The following is a 20,726-nucleotide window of genomic DNA, read 5'->3' as shown; positions in this document are numbered from 1 at the left end:
CCAAGTATACCGGTGAATGTTCTTATGTTTAAAAAAGGAATTTGTGATTACTAAGCCCATACAGGCACAGAAATCCAAGAGTTGTTTCCCGTTCCTGTTGGCCTCCATATCCTCTCCAAATTTACCCATAACCTTTTCATACCCTTCTGTTCGATTTCCAATCCTGGCGTTAAAATCACCCATGAGCAGAACACTGTCCTTGTCCTTTACTCTAACAACTACATCACTGAGTGCCTAATAAAAACTATCTATCTTATCTTGATCTGTCCCTTCACAATGCGAATATACTGACACAATCCTAATTTTCTTGCTAGACACTGTCAAATCTATCCACATCAGTCGTTCGTTTACATACCTTATTGCAACTACGCTGGGTTCCATTTATTTCCTGATGTAAAGCCCTACACCCCATTGTGCTATTCCTGCTTTGACTCCTGACAGGTAGACCTTGTATTCTCCCACTTCCTCTTCTTTCTCACCCCTTACCCAAATGTCGCTAACAGCTAAAACGTCCAGCCCCATCTTACTTGCAGCCTCTGCCAGCTCTACCTTCTTCCCAGAGTAGCCCCCATTGATATTAATAGCTCCTCATCTCATTACCATTTGTTTGCCAAGTCGTATCTTAGGAGTCCCTGGTTTGTCAATTAGAGGTGGGACTCCGTCACCTCCAAAGGTCCGAGGCATTTTGCTCTGATTGTTGCCAGCATCATATTTAAAGTACCAGGGAAGCAGGTTGCTAGCCTTACTTGCCCCGAGTCCCATTGGGTTTTACCCCTAACGGCTGAGGGACTAACCGGTGGATTTGATAGTCTTTGCCGTATGAGCACAAAGGTGACCACGACTCAGAATATGTCCGAGATGCCCAGCCTTATTCCAAAGTAACTGGTATCCCGACTGTCGGGACCACTTACTTGGCCACTCATACGTTGCCCGTCGTTCATGAACTAGGACATGACTACAGGAACCCACACCATGAACCACGAAGAAATAAAAGATAATAAATATTTATGAAATTAACAAAATTTTGGAGAATCGAAATATAAGCCATAACCATATTTTAAGAAGAATAAGAACAGGAGATAGATAGATGATAGTGGAGGGATGTCCCATCACAATGTGTCTATGATGGTGAGTGTCTTGGCACTGTTCATCAAGCCGCCGACCACTAATCACAGATCTTCATCTAAGTCATCTACTCTAGATTTCCAAATAAGTAAACCTGAATCTGTAACAATTGTGTTTATAATTTGTTGTCAGTATGTACTTTCTCTGCTTGGATACAGAGTCGTGAGATTAATAATATTTTTTAGCTGTTGTGTTATCCATTTAGGGTAATTCTTCATTTTCATTTACGGTCGTGTCGGGATCAGTATCATCACCTGATTCCATGTCGGAATCAGTGCAGTTTTCTACCCTGTGGAGCCCTTCTTGTCTTTGCATATCCGGACTGTAAATCATTAAGTTCAGCAGTTGCAAACGGTTGCTTCTTGCCCAATTGCTCAAGCGTTATGAAACTGTTCTCGCTGCCGGTGGACGTTCGCTGCACAGCCACCCAATACAGACACCCCTGTCTCGTGTTGTTCTGATAGCTGAGTCGTCTCAGCGACACCAAGCGACACCGCAACAAGGTGTTGACAGCGCAGTCGTTAAAATGTGTTGGAAGATCCGGCACACTGGTATGCCAACTCAATTATTGTTGTTGATTACCCTGCAAAGACTACTAAAAAAAACGGTAATAGTGAAATAGGACTTGTCAATTCAAGTATTCTCAATGAAAAACTAAGCGACAAAAGGCCTGGATTGCAAAACAGTGATTTTTGCAACACCGCTATCTCACATTATAAGACGTCCACCTATTTCATTTTCTGATGGAATTCGTAGCTGGAAAAAGTTGATCCCAATCTAGAGGCTACGTCTGCCTTAGAGCCACATATCGGAGACAAAAACTCCTCACTGAACAAACACTGGGCATACTGAACTCTCCAAAAATTTCTCTTTTGTCGTAAAGAGGTGCGTTCTCCGAGGCTAAAACCATCAGGCTGAGACCTTTCCAATGTATTGCAGTAGCATGACACTTATCACTACCTGTATTTTGAAGATAGGACGATCGACATCTCACCCCTCTCCGGCACGGAAACGTGGCGATGAAGTGATCCCTGGCATCAGCGAAGCATTGTGATTTGTCATGCAGCGTTAAACGCTAGCAGACAGTAACAAGTAGCTAAAGCGTTCCGCACTGCCCTCCAGTCCTACACGCAGACACACATACACACACACAAACACACACAAACACACACACACACACACACATACACACACACTCTCTCTCTCTCTCTCTCTCTCTCTCTCTCTCTCTCTCTCTCTTACAGGCGCGCGCGCGCATAGCTCACGCACGTAACAAGCTGATTCAGAGCATTTTACAGGGTAAACATAGTAGCAATTATTTTGCAATTAAACTGGTGTAACATCCTCCTCTTTCCATCTGCGGAAAGTACCATACTGTATGCATGCCTGTCTCACATCGTTGCGATTCTCAGAAACAAGTTATCCTTCTAGATCAGGCCTTCACAACATACGTGCTCGCGGAGCAAGCTGTGAGCAGCAAGGCGCTAGCACGGAGCAGCGCGAGCACGCTACCCCCACTACCGGACCAGAGCGGAGAGTGGGGAAAGTCACGTGGGGCACACAGCAGCTGCCGCCAGTCAATGTAAATCAGCGGCCACCTGCAGGGATATCACTCACGAATTATTACTGCGACAAATGAAACAAATAAAGGAGAATGTACACATGCCACATAATTTTATTATCTTAGTGTATGCCTCTACATTCGCATTAATTTGTGAACTGTTACACAATAAAAGGTGTCACTGAAGTGTGGGATTCTCGGTTATCTTGTACTTTTTGCCCTTTACAATTGCATCTATGTTCGGAGTAATTGTTCTTGTGCATTTTAGGCGCAGCGTGCAGTTTAAATTTCGATCAGACAATGCGTTTCTCAGGCGCGTCTTGTTACATTTCATTGCAGAGAACAGTTGTTCACAAACATACGTGGAACCGAACATTGATATTATTTTAGCCGCCAGTTTGTGCAAACGAGGAAATCTATCATGAGGGAAGTGTCTGTAGAATTCCAAAATGTTTTCCTTGTTCTGAAATTTGCCTCTGTATTCTCTGTCACACTGCAGGTCAATAATTTCTTGCTGCAGCTCAGGACGAATCTCTTAAATATTCGCTGAATATGGAGGAAAGATCAAAATCACCGTCTAGTGCTGTCAGATCTTGAAAGCGCTGATCAACTAAACTATGTGAATAACGTTCACAGTCTTTGTGAACATCTTGCATGGATGATAATTTAGGAAAATGAGCTAGGTTTCCTGTTTTCAGCTGACTCACCCAAAGTGTCAATTTCATTTTAAATGCTGGTATTCGATGTATGAAATGAGTAATTAGCAGATCTTTGCCTTGTAGTAAAATGTTTAAAGCATTCAGATGGCTAGTTAAATCTGCTAAGAACGCGAGATCACATTCAAACGTGCGCGCGCGTTTCACCTCCCTCCCCTCCCTCCCTACTCCACGACCTTGCATCTGCTCCCGAGCACGTTCCTGAGCAGACGCGAGTACTCGCGCTCAAAACCGGCCAGTTGTTAAGCCCCGTTCTAGATAATAGTACCTGAAGGCTGTTCTCGCTCTTGGTGCTGATACTGATTTAGAGCTGCTGCAGTGGTGTGGGACTAACGTAGTTGCTTTTACCTAAAAGAACTCCGTCTGAACTGGCCTCACGAAACCCAGCAGCACCGAAAGACTGCCGTGTCATCCTCAGACGACAGGCGTCACTGGATCCAGATATGGTGACATGTAGTCACCACACAGCTCTCCCAGCCGTTGTAAGTTTACGCGACGGGAACCGCTACTTCTCACTCCAGTAGCTCCTCGTTTGGACTCACAAAGGCCCCTGTTGCTAACAGCACTCGGCACGTCCGGACGGTCATCCACCCACGTGCTAACCAAGCCCAACAGCGCTTAATTTCCGTGATCTGACGGGAACAGCTGCTATCGCTGCGGCAAGGCCGTTGGCCCTTAACTAAATAACAGATCTGCAAATCGTCAACTGGAGCTTCGATAGTTAGGAGTGACTTCAACAGAACCTCATCTCTCAAGTAAGATACTGTGTCTGAGCCTGGTACACTCTGTAACTGATTATTGTCCAGCAGTCTGGTTGAAGATTGCTCACTCCAAAACCATAGGCATCCAGTTACTTACAGCAGTGAGGTTAATTACTAATTGCATCTAGTCTGCTCCATTGTACTTGTTCCCAACACACAGCCGTATAGTCCCACCTTCCTCTGCGAAGATATGAAACATTCATAAAGGAACACAAGAAAAATCATGAACGAAGCTGAACTGTCCATCCACAAGGACGTATCTCGCCTGGAAGGGAATGGGTTACGATCTCGACACCCACTTTGGTTTCTTGTTCAACAGCTTGTTGTTGTTGGGGGCAGCTTCAGATTTAGTTCCCAATGTTTCGAACTGTGGAAGCAAAACCACCACCACTATCTACGTGATGAAATATAACCGTCACAAATGAACAGTGGTTTCGATATTCGTCGTCATTTATGGAAGAATTTTAACAGAATTCGCGCGAAACACAGTATTTGCGCAGAAAAACCGGTACAAGAGGGGCAAACTTCCAAACAAGAAACTGCGAATGTGGAGCTCCAAGACAATCCGTCTGTCATCTTGTCGAGGAACGTCAGCTGAGATCGTGCCCTTGGTGAATCAGTTGAGTACTTAATCAAAATATCCACGGGTGTACTGCCGGTCAACAGTGTCCAACGGGCACAATATTTCGGCGATCATACATGTCGCCTTCATCAGGTGAACTGACGGACTGAGCTCCTGTGAACGTGCCGGCACGGAGATCCGTACACTATGGCTGCTCAGGGGGAACTGGGTTCGGTCGCGGCGGCGGCCGATTTAAATACCCTCCGCCCGCGGCGCGCTCACTCCGCCGTCCGCGCACCGCGCCACGATCGCGCGGTGGAACCGATTGCGACGGCGTCTGAGATGACGTCGGTGTGATGGCTCTGTCCGCCGTGGTCGTCACAACTATACATTTGCTCGATTTACTCTTGATTAACCCAATCGCTGGTTCCCAAGCCTTGCTAACATTATAGCCACAGTCACGGTTTATGAGGTCGTCATTGGTGCGAATTTCGATGGCCTCTCTAACAACGCTGTCCCAGTATCTCGACGTCTGTCACAGAATCCTCGTGCGTTCATACTCCATAGCGTGATTTTCCGACAAACAATGTTCAGCGACCGCCGACTTGTTCGGATACATCAGTCGAGTGTGCCTCTGGTGTTCACGGCATCGATCCTCGACGGTACGCATCGTCTGACCAATATACGACTTGCCACATTGACACGGCCTTCCTCAAACAGAGGTCATCTTTAGCATCCCCACCAGTGCACGAGTTTTACTCGGAGGACAAAACACAGTTCCGACCCGGTGTTTCTTCAAAATGCGGGCGATTTTCCCCGAGAGTGCGCCTGTATATGGGATAAACGCAGTGCCTACCTCCTCCCTCGTAATTTCGTCAATCTCCACAGGTTGTGCTGTAGTGGTTGGGCGGAGAGCACGTTGAATCTGCCACTCTGAGTACCCGTTTTTTCGAAATACAGTTCTCAGATGTTCTAATTCCTGGGGTAGACTCTCTGCGTCAGAGATAGTGCGCGCCCTATGTACTAGAGTTTTAAGTACCCCATTCCTCTGTGAAGGGTGGTGGCAGCTGTCTGCGTGCAAATACAGATCAGTGTGCGTTGTCTTCCGATACACCCCATGACCTAGGGTGCCGTCAGGCCTTCTCTTGACCTAGACGTCAAGGAAAGTTAGTTTACCCTCCGTTTCAGTCTCCATAGTGAATTTGACGTTGGGGGGGTATGGAGTTAAGATGTGTAAGGAAGTCAAGGAGTTTATCCATACCATGTGGCCAGATGACGAACGTGTCGTCCACGTAACGGAAAAAGCAAGTAGGTTTCCATTCGGATGACGACAGGGCTTCCTCCTCGAAGTTCTCCATGTACAAATTCGCTACCACCGGTGAGAGTGGGCTACCCATGGCGACTCCCTCCGTTTGTTCGTAGTATTCTCCATTAAAAAGAAAATACGTGGAAGTCAAGACATGCCTAAAAAGTTCAGTGGTCTTCTCGTCAAACTTCTGACTAATCAATTCTAGTGACTCTCGCAGGGGTACCCTCGTGAACAAGGAAACGACGTCAAAACTCACCATTATATCTGACTCACCCAACGTGAAGCTATCAAGGCGTTTAACAAAATCCACGGAATTACGGATGTGATGAGGGCATTTACCCACATACGGACTTAATATTCCCGTCAGGTATTTGGCCAACAAATATGTAGGTGCCCTGATGTTGCTGACAATGGGGCGTAATGGTACCCCCTATTTGTGAATCTTCGGGAGTCCATATAGTCCAGGCGGTACCGTACCTTGGGGTAACAATTTCTTAGCGTCACCCTCCGGTAAATCTGCGTCCTTGAGAAGCGACCTCGTCTTGTTGTCCAGCTTCTTTGTAGGGTCAACGCTGATCTTCCGGTAGGAATCGTTATTTAGTAGGCTCTGCATCTTATCAGTGTAGTCCTTATGGGAGACAACAACTATAGCCTTGCCTTTGTCGGCCGGTAAGACAACAATTTCAGAGCGCTCCCTAAGATCACGAATGGCCGCCCTCTCTTTACTAGTGATATTTGACTTCATCGGCTTGGATTTCGTCAACGCACGACAGGTTTCACGACGTACTTCCTCAGCTGATTCAGGCGGAAGTCGAGCTGCAACCTGTTCAACAGCACTAACAATTTCTGCGACCGGAGTGAACTTGGGGGTGGGAGCGAAGTTGAGACCTTTCTGCTAAACCGAGACCGCGTCATCACTCAACACCATGCCACTCAAATTGATGACAGTCTTGCCCGGAACCTGCTGAGATGTTTTGTCAAGGAGACGTGAGAACTTAGCTGTTTGACGTCCCGTTGCCTTCTTATGGGTGGAATCAGCTGCAACCTAGGTGACACCATCAATCCAATCCCAGGAAAAAGAAGTGAAATTACTAGCCAGTTGCAAATGTAGTTTGAGTAATTCCCGTGAGATTAACTCAAGGCTCCGGCGGGTGAATTGCACTCTCTCACGTGCCAATGTGAGGCTGGCACGTTTCTTGATTCTCTTAGCTGCTGCAGAATCGATGTGATGCATAACCTTAGCAAAATTTGGAACAACATTCTCAGAACGACACCTCTTTAGAAAGGCAAGAGTACTTAGCAAACTACATCTACGGTGGCGCAACTTTTCAAATTACTTCATGCTGCGGTACATCTCCTCCCCGTAAAGGTGTGTGATGTGATTCTTGAGTTTCTCCCGGCGTATTTGATAATCAAAATATCCAAGGGTGTACTGCCGGTCAACAGTGTCCAACGGGCACAATATTTCGGCGATCATACATGTCGTCATCATCAGGTGAACTGACGGACTGAGCTCCTGTGAACGTGCCGGCACGGAGATCCGTACACTATGGCTGCTCAGGTGGAACTGGATTCGGTCGCGGCGGCGGCCGATTTAAATACCCTCCGCCCGCGCCGCGCTCACTCCGCCGTCCGCGCCTCGCACCACGGTCGCGCGGTAGAACCGATTGCGACGGCGTCTGGGATGACATCGGTGTGATGGCTCTGTCCGCCGTGGTCGTCACAACTATACATTTTCTCGATTTACTCTTGATTAACGCAATCGCTGGTTCCCAAGCCTTGCTAAGATTATAGCCACAGTCACGGTTTATGAGGTCGTCATTGGTGCGAATTTCGTTGGCCTCTCTAACAACGCTGTCCATCTCGACGTCTGTACCAGAATCCTCGTGCGTTCATACTCCATTGCGTTCTTTTCCGACAAACAATGTTCAGCGACCGCCGACTTGCTAGCAGAAATTGTTAGTGCTGTTGAACAGGTTGCAGCTCGACTTCCGCCTGAATCAGCTGAGGAAATACATCGTGAAACCTGTCGTGCGTTGACGAAATCCAAGCCGATGAAGTCAAATATCACTGGTAAAGAGAGGGCGGCCATTCGTGATCTTAGGGAGCGCTCTGAAATTGTTGTCTTACCGGCCGACAAAGGCAAGGCTATAGTTGTTGTCTCCCATAAGGACTACACTGATAAGATGCTGAGCCTGCTAAATGACGATTCCTACCGGAAGATCAGCGTTGACCCTACAAAGAAGCTGGACAACAAGACGAGGTCGCTTCTCAAGGACGCAGATTTACCGGAGGGTGACGCCAAGAAATTGTTACCCCAAGGTACGGTACCGCCTAGACAATATGGACTCCCGAAGGTTCACAAAGAGGGGGTATCAGTGCTCCCCATCGTCAGCAACATCAGGACACCTACAAAAAAATGGTTCAAATGGCTCTGAGCACTATGGGACTCAACATCTTAGGTCATAAGTCCCCTAGAACTTAGAACTACTTAAACCTAACTAACCTAAGGACATCTCACACACCCATGCCCGAGGCAGGATTCGAACCTGCGACCGTAGCAGTCCCGCGGTTCCGGACTGCAGCGCCAGAACTGCTAGACCACCGCGCCCGGCAGGGCACCTACATATTTGTTGGCCAAATACCTGACGGGAATATTAAGTCCTTATGTGGGTAAATGCCCTCATCACATCCGTAATTCCGTGGATTTTGTTAAACGCCTTGATAGCTTCACAATGGGTGAGTCAGATATCATGGTGAGTTTTGACGTCGTTTCCTTGTTCACGAGGGTACCCCTGCGAGAGTCACTAGAATTGATTAGTCAGAAGTTTGACGAGAAGACCACTGAACTTTTTAGGCGTGTCTTGACTTCCACGTATTTTCTTTTTAATGGAGAACAAACGGAGGGAGTCGCCATGGGTAGCCCACTCTCACCGGTGGTAGCGAATTTGTACATGGAGAACTTCGAGGAGGAAGCCCTGTCGTCATCCGAATGGAAATATACTTGCTTTTTCCGTTACGTGGACGACACGTTCGTCATCTGGCCACATAGTATGGATAAACTCCTTGACTTCCTTACACATCTAAACTCCATACACCCCAATATCAAACTCACTATGGAGACTGAAACGGAGGGTAAACTACCTTTCCTTGACGTCTTGGTCAAGAGAAGGCCTAACGGCACACTAGGTCATGGGGTGTATCGGAAGACAACGCACACTGATCTGTATTTGCACGCAGACAGCTGCCACCACCCTTCACAGAGAAATGGGGTACTTAAAACTCTAGTACATAGGGCGCGCACTATCTCTGACGCAGAGAGTCTACCCCAGGAATTAGAACATCTGAGAACTGTATTTCGAAAAAACGGGTACTCAGAGTGTCAGATTCAACGTGCTCTCCGCCCAACCACTACAGCACTACCTGTGGAGATGAATGAAATCACGAGGGAGGAGGTAGGCACTGCGTTTATTCCATATACAGGCGCACTCTCGGGGAAAATCGCCCGCATTTTGAAGAAACACCGGGTCGGAACTCTGTTTTGTCCTCCGAATAAAACTTGTGCACTGGTGGGGAGCGCCAAAGATGACCTTGGTTTGAGGAAGGCCGGCGTGTACCAGATTCCGTGTCAATGTGGCAAGTCGTACATTGGTCAGACGATGCGTACCGTCGAGGATCGATGCCGTGAACACCAGAGGCACACTCGAATGATGTATTCAAGCAAGTCGGCGGTCGCTGAACATTGTTTGTCGAAAATCACGCTATGGAGTATGAACGCACGAGGATTCTGGTACAGACGTCGAGATACTGGGACAGCGTTGTTAGAGAGGCCATCGAAATTCGCACCAATGACGATCTCATAAACCGTGACTGTGGCTATAATCTTAGCAAGGCTTGGGAACCAGCGATTGGGTTAATCAAAAGTAATTCGAGCAAATGTATAGTTGTGACGACCACGGCGGACAGAGCCATCACACCGACGTCATCCCAGACGCCGTCGCAATCTGTTCCACCGCGCGACCGTGGCGCGGGGCGCGGACGGTGGAGTGAGCGCGCCGCGGGCGGAGGGTATTTAAATCTGCCGCCGCCGCGACCGAACCCAGTTCCCCCTGAGGAGCCATAGTGTACGGATCTCCGTGCCGGCACGTTCACAGGAGCTCAGTCCGTCAGTTCACCTGATGATGGCGACATGTATGATCGCCGAAATATTGTGCCCGTTGGACACTGTTGACCGGCAGTACACCCGTGGATATTTTGAATATCAAATACGCCGGGAGAAACTCAAAAATCACAGTTGAGTACTTGTTTTCATAGTGCGGTTCTAGGCGCTGCAGTCTAGAACCGCGAGACCGCTACGGTCGCAGGTTCGAATCCAGTCTCGGGCATGGATGTGTGTGATGTCCTTAGGTTAGTTAGGTTTACCTAGTTCTGTATTATAGGGGACGAATAACCTCAGAAGTTGAGTCCCATAGTGCTCAGAGTCATTTGAACCATTTGAACTTGTTTTCAATGCCCATGTTTTCCAAGTGTAGAGCTGCAGACAGTCATAGTATATACATTTTAGATGTTATTCTTCCTGTTTAAATATCTTGTAATACCTGAGTAAACGTGAAGAAGAATTACATTATGATGCTATTCTTCCTGTTTAAATATCTTGTAATACCTGAGAGAAAGTGAAGAAGAATTACATTATCTACTGAATGGAATGAACTGTCTAATTAGTACAGACTGTGAATTGAGAGCAAATCGAGGAAAGACGAAAGAAATGAGAGCAGCGAGAAACTTAACATCAAGAATGATGGCCACGAAGTAGATGAAGTTAGGGAAATCTGCTACCTAGGCAGCAAAATAACCAAAGACGGACGGAGTAAGGAGGACGTCAATAGCAGACTAGCGCTAACAAAAAGGGCATTCCTGGCCAAGAGAAGTATACCAGAATATAACATACGCATTGAGGAAGAAATTTCTGAGAACGTACGTTTGGGGTAGAGCATTGTATGGTAGTGAAACGTGGACTGTGGGAAAACCAGAAGATAAAATGTTCAAATGTGTGTGAAATCTTATGGGACTTAACTGCTAAGTCATCAGCCCCTAAGCTTACTCACTACTTGAGCAAAATTATCCTAAGGACACACACCCATGCCCGAGGGAGGACTCGAACCTCCGCCGGGACCAGCCGCACAGTCCATGACTGCAGCGCCTGAGACCGCTCGGCTAATCCCGCGCGGCAAACCAGAAGATAATCTAAGCATTTGAGAATGTTGAACATTAGGTGGACTGATGAGGTAAGGAATGAAGAGGTTCTGCGCAGAATCGAAGAGGAAAGGAATATGTGGAAAAGACGGACAAGGAGAAGAAACAGGATGATAGGACATCCGTTAAGACATCATGAAATGACCTCCGTGGTACTAGAGAGAGCTGTAGAGGGCAAAAACTGTAGAGGAAGACTGAGGTTGGAATACATCCAGCAAATAACTGAGGACGTAGGTTGCGAGTGCTACTGTGAGCTGAAGATGTTGGCACAGGAAAGGAATTCGTGTGTGGCGAGTCGCATTAAACCAGTCAGAAGTCTGATGACTCAAAAAAAAAAAAAAAAAAGGTAGAGGAAAAAAGTGAAACCATAAGTGCTATATGATACATAAGTAAATATTTAATTGTTTGAACAGAAATCATTACAAGAGAATGAATGAACACAGGTGATATTCGCAATATACTTTATATAACGTAAATCTGGCCCTGGACAGAATCCACACAGCGGATAAAAGGTACTAGCTGGTATGCTGTCCAGCGTGGATGTTGGTTATAGGTGTATTACCAGATATAACTAGGTGAATGCTGGACTGGTACACACGTACCATCTCACTTACACAATTCTCAAACATTTCGCAGTCGTTCTCACAGTTTCAAATGAGATTACACTAGATGCAAGCTGATGTTGTTCACAGATTGCGGCTGTGGGGGGTTGTGCAGTAGTGGCTACAGCAAGGGCATCTGGCCATCCTCTGCTAATTATCCTCCAGATAATATGCTGACCCACTGCAAGACACAGTGTGACGTTGCTGTCATGACGCGTTGTTACTGTCACATATCGCTACGTGATATTACTTCTCCTTTTGTCATAATTTTGTAGTTACTTTTTCGTGAGGATACTGGAGTGATGTGTTGGAAAGACAGACTTGCAATTACCATGCTGGGGCGTTGTGGCGCTGCAAACGTCTCTGTGACCTCTTTTGTTGGCAGGAGGTAGTGTGTGAATCCCATTGGATCAAAATGGCCTCCTCTGGGAATGCAGGGAGTTTTGCGCAAGTTGTGAAGAAGCCCACTCCGCGGGTCTTCGGTGATGGACAGATGCCTGCTCCCTTTTTGAATGCAACGATCACCCCTCAGCCCCCAGAGAATAACTGAGAATAACTTTTTTGCCTTTCCGCATATACTACGGCACTATCCGACCAGCATGGAAGAGTCAGTTGCGTCCTCTCCAAAAATTTGGTTCAGTCAACACAACTGCATCACCCATGACGGCGTTCTTGGTGCATAATGTTGACCTATTGGAACGTCCCCTACGAAAAATTATACAAGACTGTGCTTAACCTGACACACAATATTTTTAGCGCAACGCAATATGACTTTCAAAAATCCCTACAAAAGAATAGCCCTCAGTAACATTAACCTATACCTTTCACAAATCACTTACCTCACAAAAATCTTCATTACTCGAACTACTGCAATACAGCGAGCGCCACTACTGCCAGCTAAATAAAAGATTCAAACTACGGAAGGCACTAACTACTGATAGGGATAGTTAGCAAATGAAAGATTTTAATAGAGAACAAACAATGTATTTACCTTAATATCATCATAAGTCATAATATATGTAATTTCAAAACTCCGCCATCTCTCTCCCCACATCCACCACTGCTGGCGGCTCACCTCCAACTGCGCAACGCTACGCGCTGTTCACATCCAGCTGCCCAACACTACAATGGCAGACAACAATGCAAACTAGCCACAGACTGCGCACAGCACAGCCAGTGATTTTCATACAGAGAGCGCTACGTAACGTTGCCAATAAGAAAACGTAAACAGCCTACTTACATAGCCCCCATGCTCCCCACAAAAAATTTTACAAATTGTTTTGGGCAGTGGCCAATAATGATTTGATAAAATTTTTCATAATTACAATAACAAAGATATCAAATGCACACACTTATTGATACAATGTTGGTCAAAAGCTAAAATTTTCTCACAGTCCATAAAGATAGTCCAGATTGTTCATCACAGTGAAACTGCCGTTTCTTTTCTCAAAGTCTGAGCAGTAAAAGACAATGCACACGGAAGTAGTGGATTTTCATGCAGTCTTAAAGAAGTAGTGTTGTCCTTCCAACGGAAAGACAGTGCTGACTCTTGACATGCTGATAGGTAACGGGCCACAACAGAGCAAACCCACAGCAGAGTCATTACTTAACACTATATCGAGAAACTGCTTCACTCCAGTACCAGCTTCGTTTTCAAAAATGTTTTTCTTGTACGAAATAGAAGATACGTCCATTTTCCCCTCCTTGTTCATGAAGTTGGCAAATGTTCTCAACCATCACAATGATAACAGCACGTTTTCACCTCCAATTAGAGTTTTTGAAACTGGAGAGTCGAGGGCTGTGAACTTTTATTCTGGTCATTCTGCTCCGGGCTGCTGCAGAGAGGGAGACATCTCCAGCTGCTATCTGGTGCTGATCAGCGCTCTCCAGCTATTTAGGCAAACATTGGTGTCTCAATTACTTTAGGATAATCCATATTCTGAGCATGTCCTTAGCTGCTTACTTTGCCACCCAACTTGTCTTGCTTAATCCATACAAATTGTAAAAATGGATCTATATTGTATATTGGGTGCCACCGTAAATGCGAGCGAAAATGTAGCGTGATATAGAGAATGCTCCACTTAACGATTTTAGGTAAGGAACCTGGGATCGGAGGAGCCACCTTAAGAGGTATGGAAGTAAAGTTGTCGAGTGCCCGCCCGGCTAGCCGCGCAGTCTAACGCACTGCTTTTCGGGCGGGAAGGTGTGCCGGTCCCCGTCACGAATTCGCCTGGCGGATTAGTGTCGAGGTCCTGTGTGCCAGCCAGCCTGTGAATGGTTTTTAAGGCGGTTTTCCATCTACCTTAGCGAATGAGGGCTGGTTCCCTTTATTCCGCCTGAGTTACACTATGTCTGCGGTTGCTGCGCAAACACTGTCACCACGTATGCGTACTCCATCCAAGCATTTGGGGTTACACTCGTCTGGTATGAGACGTTCCCGAGAGGAGGGGAAGGGGGGAGGGGGGGGGGGCACTGGGAGCCAAACCGCACAATTACCCCTGGGTACAGTGTGGGGTGGCGGTGGTGTGGGTGGACTGCTATGGCCCGTTGTGGGGTTGTGAACCACTGAGGGCCTCTCCATCGTTTCTAGGTCCCCGGTTTAATACACAATATCGCTATGTCTATCATTACTGCTTTCCAGCTAATTTACAATGGTTCATATGGCTCTGAGCACAACGGGACTTAGCGTCTGAGGTCATCAGTTCCCTAGACTTAGAACTATTTAATCCTAACCAACCTAAGGACATCACACACATCCACGCCCGAGGCAGGATTCGAACCTGCGACCGTAGCGGTAGCGCGGTTCCAGACTGAAGCGCCTAGAACCACTCGGCCACATCGGCCGACGTTATTTACAACTAGCATATGTACTAGTATACACATATGTACATATCCAGTCTTTGATTCCCAGAAGGAAACAAGGAGGACGAGCCTGATTACTAGGGAGTCATGATGCAGGTTTTGTTTACTTTAGTTGTCCTTAAGGTGCCTCTGTTGTACGGTATTTAAATTGTACGATGACAGAACGTGCTATTAATCAACGACAGACCCATCCATTATTCAGTGCTATTCAGAGACGTAAAGTACAATACGATGGGACAGTACTGGTACAGTTTCACAGAACTCACGGTCAAGCGCCTTGTTTATGGGGAGGTATCTTGCAATGCTCTCGCTAGTGAAAGACTGTACAGGGAATAAAGTTGCTTGCGTATGAGACCCCACGGGATATAGAGACGGAATTAGTTGCCAGAAGTGTAGCTGCCTGGTATGAAATTCGAAACACACCACGGATATTTGTCAGGGTGGGTTAGAATCTTATTCGCCGATTCCATCTTTCTATTGAGGTCGATGGCCTTCATTTTTAGCACATTTTGGAAGATCCAATACAAATGGAACGTTCATTGCGTCAGTGATGGTCTTTGCAGTTAACTATAACTAATGTAAATAGAAAATACACAGTTATGTGGTTTTATTTCCTTAAGCTGGCTTCACCTACCTCAGATTAGCTACCTCGAATTCTTCAGTGGAGCATCCTCATGTCCTGTTAAATTTTTCACGCTCTTGCGTAATCACCCTATATTCTAAGCTACTGGGCTGACTTCAAGCAAACTTGGTACACATATCATTTACTGTCTGCAAAGAATCACTAAGGGGTAAGAACCACCTACCTATCAAAGGGGACCAGTGGGGGTGGGGGGTGGGAAAGCCGTGTGCCGGCCGTTGTGGCTGAGCGTTTCTAGGCGCTTCAGTCTGGAACCGCGCGACCGCTACGGTCGCAGGTTCGAATCCTGCCTCGGGCATGGATGTGTGTGATGTCCTTAGGTTAGTTAGGTTTAATAGTTCTAAGTCTAGGGGACTGATGACCTCAGATGTTAAGTCCCATAGTGCTCAGAGCCATTTGAACCATTTTGAAAGCAGTGTAACCGACGGCGCGGGACTACTCTCTCCTTAGTCATTCACTACTTTTAGGTACTTGCAACACACTTTACACATAACTTCAAACCATTACAAAACTAATTTTCCCTGAGGATCCCCAGAAAATTATGAAAGAAAAATTGCTTGTCTCTTACTACACTTTCGTTGATCATGCAATAAAACTACCACATGCAGCATGACATTTTAATTTATTACTTTTTTACTACTGACCGTGTTCGTGACACATTTTTCAGACAGTATTAACATATACCACTGAATATAGCAGAAAAATTACATCATTGTACGAAAGTGAGTTCAGGAGATATCACGTCATAAACACGGATAAGGCGTCAAAACTTAGGTATAATGCATGACGTATTAAATTACTACTTACTCTGTTCCTATTTCGCTAACAGTAGCCACATTTTTCACTAGATGCTCCTGAAAAATTGTATTATGATTTTACGACAAGTAGTTCAGACAAAGGTCCCGAGTTCGAGTCTTGGTCGGGCACACAGTTTTAATCTGCCAGGAAGTTTCACGTTTCAGTTACCAAAGCACGAAAATGAGTACCGCGAGAAACAGAGAATCCGAAGGACAAGGAAATGAGTGGACTGAAGAATGAAGACTTGCGAAACAATCTTATAATACAAGGTTGCGAAGTCAAGCCAGCCATGAAAATCAGCTCCAGGTTCGCAGGAGAGATTCTGTAAAGTTTGGAAGGTAGGAGACGAGATACTGGCAGAAGTAAAGTTGTGAGGACCGGGCGTGAGTCGTGCTTCGGTAGCTCAGATGGATGCCGGCACGGTAGCTCAGCGTGTTCGGTCAGAGGGCTAGCTCCACTCTGTAATAAAAAAAGCTGAGTTAATGGATCAACAACGAACTACATCGGGTGTCTTTCGACGTCCGCCCAGAGCAGATACAACGAACGAAAACGAACAAAATGAGATAAAAAAATAGGATGGTAGAGCACTTGCCCGCGAAAGGCAAAGGTCCCGAGTTCGATTCTCGGTCGGGCACACAGTTTTAATCTGCCAGGAAGTTTCATATCAGCGCACACTCCGCTGCAGAGTGAAAATCTCGTTCTCGAACTTAAACGTGCTTCGCGCTCTTCGTCTGTTTAGTTTTTTCGCTGTTCTTTTTGCTTTCGCCGGTTTACTTCAGAACTGGCAAGAACTCCTCCTCTTTCATGTTTGTGCGTTGTCTAAAATATGAATCAAATCAACTTTTTACTAAGTACACTTTACACACTTTTCACACTTTATTTTCGATTGACATTCAGTCACTGTTTCACTTTGAGTACTCTCACTTCACTGTTTGTTTTTATTCACTCACTGCACTACTTTTCCGGTTCCTCCCTTCGTCACTGGTAAGAAACTGACGTTCGAACCCAAGATGGGTCTTGCTTTATATACCGCTACCAATACCAATAGATAGCCAGACCAGTGGCGAATTTCAGATCATACCAAAAAGGCTTCGAACGGTTCACAATGTTCCACAACATTCCTCAACATTCGACTGTGTTCTGGAATATTCCACAATAATCTGGATTGTTCCGCGACGTTCCGGAACATTCTGGGACCTTGTGGAATGGTCTCGAATACTCCCAAATGTTCTGGAATGTTCTCGAATAGTCTCGAATGTTTTAGAAGTTTCTAGAGATCGAAACTTCCAAGCCCTTACATCTTCAAGAGCTCGTTCTTCAGGTCAAAACGGGAACCTTCTTCATGCATGGGGGCTAAAGAGCTACCACACCATAAAACTCCATTGAGCTTACCAGAACTCGTTTCTGAGATTTAGTAGCACGCACACTCCACACTTACTTTTATAATACGTGTTGATTATATATCCAAAGGGTTCACTTCGCTGCGTCGGCAATCTCCTTATGTACAGCGGCCAACTATAAGGATAATTTACTGACTCTTTCGTGAAAGCAACAAGCATTGCACTCGCTGATCTTGTATTACTACAAGGTCGTTTCAGTAACAAAGGGGCGAGATCTTTCGACTGGGTAATCGTCGTGAAAAACGAAGAAGAACGTATAGCGTTATCAGTTTCTGTCGAATAATGCTTAGGTTGACCTCGTATATGTCCTGTGAATCTACCAGTAGCCGCACCATCTTAGGGGGCCATACAGAAGTGTGAATCACTCTATATGAATAGCAGCCAGAACGGCACATCGTGGTCGACGTCAGGGTCGCCTATGACGAGAGACGAGTTAAAACGTCGAGCGACAGCGTAAATTTTAATTATTACTCAGGCCTCAATTACGTAATAGCGGCGTTGTGTCAGCCACGGAACAATTCAAATAACCCCGCTGCGAAATTTAACGAAATATCTCATTTTCATATGGTAATCAGAAATATTAGGGCGAATTTTTATTACCGTCTGGTGGCGTGTAGCGCACATCCGCCAGCGCTGTAGATGGAATCGTTCCCAGGTTTTTGCTCACATATTGAACTGCAGTGGTTATTTAAATTGCGCTGTATCATCGGGATGTGTGGCAATAAACTGAATTAAACGGATGTGATATGCGCTTATTTGTTTGCCCAAAAGAGTGGACATCTGCAGTCAGTATTTACTTTTCATTTATTTTCTCAACAAAAATAAAAAAATAGAAAAAATATATTTACCTTGCGGTAGAACTCACATTTTTCCGTACTGTGCAAGCACACTGGTTTGGTGAACTGGCTTGACAGCCTGTGACTGCTGAAAGAAATATGCGACTGTAATGAGAAGTATCACAACTTGAGGGGGTGCGTAGTTATAATTGTGTTACGCAGTTACTCCCTGTATTTCCAGAATTAATGTTTCACTCTGCATCTGAGTGAAATTTTAAGCACCCACTTGTATACTCGTTATACACGTGATTTAGAACGAACTGTCACTCTCTCCAAAAACGTTTTACAGCATGTAGACTATGTATGTGTTTATTCGAAGACAGAGTCGTATCTTCAGCCCAATTACTCACTACTACAGAACACATCGGTGAATGGCTGTCTAACACTGGGCTTTAGGCATCGGATGAGAAACTGGTGATCGTCATCTTTTTCAAAGAGATAGTGTTGTTGCTCACGCCACATGTAGAATTATACTTTCCCGATCAAATCTCATGTTCGATTTCTGACGATATTTGACTCTTGGATCAGCTTGGCGCCTCATATACAATCCATCGTTAATAAGTGCGAACAAGGATTACATATAATTCGGTGATCTTCACACTCGTGGGGTGGAGAGAGCATCAGAGTATTGTACTGACAAAGTACCGACGGATTGTCCGATCTATACTGGACTATGGCTGTATACGGCATCATAATGTGACTAAGATTTATCTCACAAAATTAGATATTCTACAGTATAAAGCCACACCACCCTTGCGTGGAGCCATTCTTACGACACCTGACTTCTACAAATGCCCTTTTAGTGGAGCCTGAACCGATGCCGTCAAACATTAGACGTCAAATGCAGTGAGATAAACATTTCATTCAAGGTATGGCCTTGGTATAGAATCCTGTTAATAGAATCATATATTTATTACTAACAGCCTACAACAGAAGAACTGAAATTCCGGCCACCTGCACCAGCTTTGGCTCTTGGTCACATATCACACAGTCTAGCCGATGTTATTTGCATCAGCGTTCATTTTAATATGATATTCACGCATTCATTTGCCAGATTCCAGTCTGTTATTGTAATAAGACAAGCTCAGTAAGTGCCAATGGTAACTGCAGTTTTAATCATCTCAATGAACCTCAAGACACTATTGGCAAGGGTCTAAACATCTATGGTCCATAGCATGCTAACACGACAGTACTGGCGGGCCCTTGCAACACAGCTACTTCTTGTAATCCCAGATGCTCGACCTGCCGAAAAACAGGCAACTGCAGGGAAACCGTACTGTACACAACACGCAAACCAGCCACACACACTCCCTACACTGTCTGTGAGCCGATCTATGACCGATCGCCCACTAATGTATGACAACCTTGAACTGTTGCAGGGACGCAGCAACTGCAGCAAGCCCCACAACGAGCTTCCCCAACGACAAAGTTAACGATGCACGATACCTCGCACTAACATAACCACACCTTGCATGCACTGTCGCAGATAGCAAGTCGCTACTGCCCTTACTAACCGTCCTACTGTCGCAGAGGATTTTTCCCCCTTGATGCTTGCGTTGCCACTTTTTTTTTTCTCTGCCCTTACAACCGCTACCCTTCGATCGCTTTCTTCCACATCCTATCTCCTGATGGACAATGTTAATGAGTAATCATACCCAGACGCATGGATAACATCACAGCTCGCATCCTGTGACTCTTGATTCAAAAACTAACATGTTATACGGAGCTGACAGAAGAGCTTTTGGTTTGGTCACCAAGTTGGTGTGGGCGAGAAGGGGCCCCATCATTGCGCAAAAAATAAATAAATAAATAAATAAATAAAATAAAATAAAAAAACCCTCAGTGTCCTCATTATGGGTATGTATGGTCCACCTCGGTAGCTGCAGGATCAGCGTGGCTGGATGCAATCGAAGTGGCCCGGGTTCAACACCCCGATCAGGGACTGGGTGTTGTGTTGCTTTCGGCGTCATTTCACAATCACCGACATCCAAGTCGCTAAGTGTTGTCAACATAAAATACCAAACAAGAAACATTCACCGTCCAAACAGGCCATGAAGGCCCAACGATAGCGACCGACCGCCGTGTCATTCTCAACCAACAGGCATCACTGGATGCAGATATTGAGGGTCACGTGGTCAGCACAGCGCTCTCTGGCTGTTGGCAGTTTTCGTGACCTGTGCCAGTGCTTCTCAATGAGACAGTTTCCCTTAGAAGGGCTGAGTGCCGCACTGCTTGGCAATAGCACTCGGCAGACCCAGACGACGACCCATCCAAGTACTAGCAAAACCTGACAGCACTTCA

The 20,726-nt window shown here is 45.8% G+C and overlaps 1 pseudogene; it reads right to left on the bottom strand.

The window, feature by feature from the left end:
• Positions 1 to 3,956: 3,956 nt before the first annotated feature.
• Positions 3,957 to 4,075, bottom strand: LOC126097954 (5S ribosomal RNA; annotated as a pseudogene).
• Between the last annotated feature and the right edge of the window lie 16,651 nt (positions 4,076 to 20,726).

Source organism: Schistocerca cancellata, chromosome 1, assembly GCF_023864275.1.
Source record: "Schistocerca cancellata isolate TAMUIC-IGC-003103 chromosome 1, iqSchCanc2.1, whole genome shotgun sequence".
Taxonomy (NCBI): domain Eukaryota; kingdom Metazoa; phylum Arthropoda; class Insecta; order Orthoptera; family Acrididae; genus Schistocerca; species Schistocerca cancellata.
This window is presented reverse-complemented; position numbering and strand designations above follow the sequence as displayed.